Source organism: Scomber japonicus, chromosome 22 (genome assembly GCF_027409825.1).
Source record: "Scomber japonicus isolate fScoJap1 chromosome 22, fScoJap1.pri, whole genome shotgun sequence".
Lineage (NCBI taxonomy): Eukaryota > Metazoa > Chordata > Actinopteri > Scombriformes > Scombridae > Scomber > Scomber japonicus.
The window spans coordinates 17,042,773-17,048,833 of record NC_070599.1 but is presented as its reverse complement, the minus strand read 5'-3'; the positions used below and the strand labels follow the sequence as shown (position 1 = coordinate 17,048,833).

General features: G+C 37.5%; 1 long non-coding RNA gene across 1 annotated transcript; it reads right to left on the bottom strand.

Annotated features, from left to right (window-relative positions):
- Positions 1–1,253: 1,253 nt before the first annotated feature.
- Positions 1,254–3,300, bottom strand: LOC128384028 (uncharacterized). The gene is made up of 3 exons (XR_008324022.1): positions 3,074–3,300; positions 1,993–2,122; positions 1,254–1,762 (listed from the first exon to the last, which is right to left on the bottom strand). It is a non-coding gene; the product is annotated as an uncharacterized LOC128384028 (long non-coding RNA).
- Between the last annotated feature and the right edge of the window lie 2,761 nt (positions 3,301–6,061).

Sequence of the window (6,061 nt, the reverse complement as noted above, 5' to 3'; positions counted from 1 at the left end):
AAGCTACAACCACCACTGTTTAAGAATCCAAGATTTATTTTAATTCCCCTTTTTCTTTTTGCTTAGGTATAAACATCCAAATGATCTTTAAAGGGGAGAAGCTGGATGGAGAGTATCCGCTGTCATCTTATGGGATCCAAAACATGTCTACCATTCAGACACTGCAGATAGTGCCTGGGGGATAATAATGTGAAATGTAATGTAAAAATATTTCCTCCTCTTTACACTCTATATATACATTAATATATATATGCACACACACATATATATGTATATGTATGTATATATGTATATATATGTATATATTACTCTCCTTCATAGGGTCCTGAGGGGTCCTTACCGGTTGCTACAGCAGACTTCCTACGCGCCTCCCCAAAACGCAGCTTCAACGATGCTTAGCAATCATTTTTCTTAATAAATTGTTTAAATGAATCATGTTGTGGGTGCTGTCCTTGTTAGTGAAACATATATTATAGCACTGCAGGAATGAGCTGAATTTAAAATTCAGACTTTGAAGCTTTGCAATTGACTGACTCACACATACACATATACATGTTGACACACAACATAATGCAGTGAAAAGAAGCTACATAGGTACATGAAGATTTTTTCCAGGTGTAAAACTCTAGACTCTAGACATAGAGTCTGAGATATCAAGCTAAAGGAATGTGGATAGGTGGATCTGGTGGCTAACCATGTCAAAGACAGCTACACATCTAGCTGCAATAGAGCTGAGAGCTAACCAGCTAGCAGCTCTAGCTGAACACAGTTATTCCGACAGGAGAGCAGTCTTTGTAGAGTGACCCCACTTAAAGCCAGACTGACTTGGATCATACAGGTTGTTTTTAGATTCAGAGACTGTGTGGATGTTAGAGGGCAGAGATTGTTCAGAGAGGAAGATAGTGAGGAACAGAGTGTGTCTGTAGCCCCACTGACTAGGCCTGGTAGCCAAACCCTTGGAAAGTTGAGTTGATTCGGATGATTTGGCAGAAGGAGGCCAACTGCAGGGGAACATGAGGATGTAGTGGTAAGAAGACTGTGAATCATGTCAAATTGAGAGTATTGTGCCGTTTGTGTGTGGGAGGGGTGGAGACCTGTTTGAGGTCGAATGAGGACAGAAGTGACAGGAAGTCAAGTGCTTGGTGTGATGGAAATAATTAACCTCCGTGAGAAAAAACAGAGCAAGCAAAAGTATTGAAGATTCTTTAATAAATTTATAAACAAAACAGAATTACACTCTTGCAAGGGTGAGTCAGAGCAGTGTTCAAAACTGACAAAGGGGAAAGTTGGATATTTGTATTTATATCTAAGTGAAAGTGACCTAACCTGGCAGAGGAGGTTAGTGAGACAATAAAAATATAAAACAAAGTGCGCCTTGCAAATTAGGTAGGAGGTCTCTGAAATGTCATGCGCAAATATTTGAATAAGACAAAAATAAAAGAACCGGATAAGAGATGGTGCTGTGGTTAACGTGTGTGGGTGCAAGTGCGCTAGGTCAAAAGTGCACTTGCACTAACATTGGTGCAGAGTCAAAAGTCTACATGCAAAATATTTACAAATCACAGAGCAAAACAAACAACAGCTCAAGTACACAACAAACCCACCTACATACAAAAATGAACAGAAAATTGATTCACACATGATTAACTTAAACAATTTCTTAAGAGGAACGATTGCTAGTTCGTCTGCTGTGGACTGTGTTTTGGGGAGGCTCGTAGGAAGTCCGCTGTAGCACCGGGACAACGAGAACCCCCTCAGGACCCTATGAAGGAGAATAAGAGAGTAAGGAAAGGGAGGAGAAAAATGGGGTGGGGGTGCAAGACATATATTTATATATATATATGTATATATATATATATATATATATGTATATATGTGTGTGTGTGTGTGTGTGTGTGTGTGTGTGTGTGTGTGTGTGTGTGTGTGTGTGTGTGTCTGTACACATATACATAGTGTAAAGAAAGACAAGAAGAAAAAAAATGTTTACATTACATTTCATATTTTTATCCCCCAGTCACTATCGGCAGTGTCCGAATGGTAGACATGTTTTGGATCCCATAAGATGACAGCGGATACTCTCCATCCAGCTTCTCCCCTTTAAACATCATCCGGATGTTTTCATCTGAGCAAAAAGAAAAAGGGACATTAAAATAAATCTTGGATCCTTAAACAGTGGTGGTTGTAGCTTGTATGGTGCCCTGGGCGAACCCCTTTCAGCCCCCCCTCACCACCATCACCCAGGGCAGCTGCCCATATCTAAATCCCCCACAGTCCTTAGAGATGATCAGAAGTCACTTACTGACCATATCTGCTCCTAATACAGAACTGATAGAGAAGTGGCCTATAAAGACATTCCTCTACAGATGATCAGTATAACCTGGATGATGTTACAATCATACGCAGGATACATTTTGCTCTGTTGGCCGATTACACATTTTGATGTGAGACTGTGTCGTTCTGTGTAATTAAACAATAAAATAAATTCATAACTACCTGCATACCTTACTATTATGTAATTAAAGATATATGTATATTAGGCCATTACATGACATGTTTTCATCCTCTAATCACAATACAGGCCTTCCATAGCTGTTCACATGAGGGAGGTAAGTTATGAGCTGCTGCAGTACTAGACCATCATGCCTGCTAGCATCTTCAAAAGTGTAGGTCCAGTTGTTTTTATTCAAATTCATACAACGAAGTAGAAGACAAACATTACAGATCCACGGACTGTAAGTGTAACTTGACAGCCAAACACACATGCATAAAAATGACTGTTATAACTGCCATGAGTAAAGGACAAAAATGTTTAATTTAATTGTACAAATAGTACATATGTTTCTATCATATGATTCTTGTCTTGTTTTCTTCCGCTATACCTTCATTTAAGTATTAAGTATTAAATATGTACGGATTTATGGGAGGAAATGACACTGTGTGACAAGTGAGAGGAAGTTACCCCGTAAAAGACAGTTTGTATTACCGTTTTTTTCTAATTTATAAAAACAATCCCAGAATTCGACATACCTTTTCTAGTTCATAGTTTTTCTAATTAAAGAGCCTTTGAACATACCTCTCATCAGTAGTTCTCCAATAATTTTCTCCTTCAGCTGCGTTGCAGTGATCTGCTTCATCTGCTCTTCATTGTCGCACAGGTTGATGCGCTTTCCCAAACCTTTGGGATCAATTACAGTCACATGGATACACATTTTCCCACCGAAGCTGGAAAGTGTGGATTTGAGGCAAAGTTAAGACTGTAAATGTGACGACGTTCTTCAGATGTGTGTGATCTGTAATGAGTGAACCTCATTCATGCAAACAGAAACTAAAACAGCTGCTTTTCTTCAGTGCCTATATACTCAGGCCACACACAATCACATGACTTCTCATAAACAGGAGTGGATTAAACTGAAAAGCTTGGTTGCCATTTGTCCCTAATTTGACTTGAGATTGGCTCAAAACTAGATATACATTTTAGTCTACACTGACAACTGATGTTATAGATGAAAAGAGCAGTTTCACATCTGAACAGAAGGTGGATTTAAAGTGTTATGATGACCCTACGTTACACTCTACACTAAATTTCCCAAGCAGTGATATTAATCGACACTCTATTATTTATTGATAGGAGTTATTGACAATTGGTCCACAAATTGTAACACTTAACATCTTTTCTTGTTTGTGTCTCATAGTTGAATATACACAGAGCTCTGTATTAATGTAACATGCACAAGTTGAACTATAGACTATATCACTATATCATTTCTCTCTGTAAGTGAGTTCTCAAAACCTTAATTTTCTCGTTAAACATATGAAAAAGTGCAAGTGAATGAAGAATATTTCAAGAATATTTCAGTCAGAAGTTACATATCAGGCTGTTTTGGCTCAGCTGTTTAGTGTTTATGGGAACATCATAACGCCATAGACACGTTTTGTTTCATGGGAAATTCCAAGCCTTAGAAAACCCCTTCGCTAGAAATAAAACAAGGAAAGGAAGGGGGAAAAAAGAATAAAATCGATTGATGACAGACCTTGATAAGAAAAACAACTGGAATCTTCTTAAAACACTGGATCATTTTCTCACATATAGGGAAATGCTTGGAATTACAAACAAAAATGAATAAATAAAGATATCTTTGTAGTTAAAGTGACACTTTGACACATTAGACACGTTGAGCCACCTCTTCTGCCATCTTCACTTCATGTGGAGTCAACAGGCGGATATGCAGACAGCATCACTCGGTTATTGCAACCCACTTTATTGTTGGAGGAGGGGGATTACATGCTGCCTTCAAATGCTCATCGTAAATGCCATTATTATTTGGAATCTGTATTTTTGACGGTAGCCTATATTGAAAATGCTGTGCTGTCAACTGACAATCATTGATCATCATCTGTTCGTTTCTCTTTCTGTCCTATCTGAAAGTCATAAAGATTACACAAGTCATTAAGACTACTTAGGCCCTAAATTATATGGGATTACCGAAACCATCGTGAATTAAAGTAATTGTAGACAATTATTCTAAACTTTGAAACATTCCTTCCCTGCAGGTGTTTATTAAACAGGTAAAAGGCTGCAGAGAGAAACACTGCTGCTCTGGCAGTGATAACTGTGAGGCTGCACAGTGTGCATGTGTGCAGATACGTCACTACAACTGATAAAGCTGACTGACAGCTGATCCAGCTCTGATAAACTCCGGGATTTCCCAGGATCATTTCTTTACAGCAGGAAGTGGCTTTTTTGGCTGTGCTGTTGGATAACTTTCATAGCAATGAGTGGGATCTCATATCTGACCCTGTATCCAATCCTCTTTATACATCCGTGCATCTGACCTCCTAATTGAAAAAAAAGTCAAGTTGAGTGCAGTAAAGTTTTATTGCCGGCAGCAAAACGTGAGACTAACACACAAAGTCCATGAGCAATGATCTAACATTCAATATTAGGCCCTTTTTTATACCTACATACTTGTTGATGTTTGATGGAAAGTACCTTGATCTCCTTCAATAAAATCGTCTCCACCTTCCAACCGAACCTTGACACTATTATTTCCCTTTCATACCTATCCAAGCTTTATATTTTGGCACACAAGATATCATCCCCACCTGCTAAACTCTCTCTGACACTGATTATCTCTCCACCACGACCATCCTGGCTAATACTGACTACTTTTCTTTTTTTACACACACATTTTCTGCTGACACTATTATTTTCAAACCCCTCTGCATTAGATTAAAACAAAAAACAAAAGAAAACAACATTCCACAATTATATATTTTGTATTTTCTCTTATTGCATTTTCAAAAAAGAATGTAAAAGTGATATACAGTACTGTGCAAAAGTCATAGGCCACCACCATCATACAAACAGAAAATACAGAAACGAACCTGGCTCTCTTAAACCTAAATGGTATGGAGCCTCAATTAATAATAATATTTAATAATTAATTAAAACATTTTACATCTGTGTGTTATAATACAGCAAACTCAATCAGTAGCTACGCTTTAAACCAGCCAGTGTAGAATAAACATATTTCATTCTTAACCATTCATCTTGAGCTTTAGTACAGTTATCATTAAATGCAATTATCATTATGATTATGAATATAATATTTACACCACACTTGTTCATGTTACACTCAGACTACAGCCATGTAGACTGATCCGAAACACTCTGTTAAAGCAGCAGTAAGGCTACAGATGAGACTACTCCCTTTTTAAGATGTAGGCCTAAAAGTCAAAGGTTCAAGCAGCTACATTTCCACTAAACACATCTAAGTTAAACATGGATAAACTTTAATCTACATGATCATATAGCCTATGCACTAAAACTGTGGCTCCAAGTTACACTTTATTTTATTATTTATTTATTTGTTTATTTATTCATTTATTTATTTCTATGCAACTACTAAATAAACTAATAAACTACTACTACTATTAAGGTTTGCAGTCCTCATACAATGCAGTACAATTTAATTCTGCACGTGTAAAAAAAAAAATTGCCCTAGTCAACCAAAATCCTGATGTCTGTTCTAAGGCACTCCAATTATGTGTGTGTGTGTGT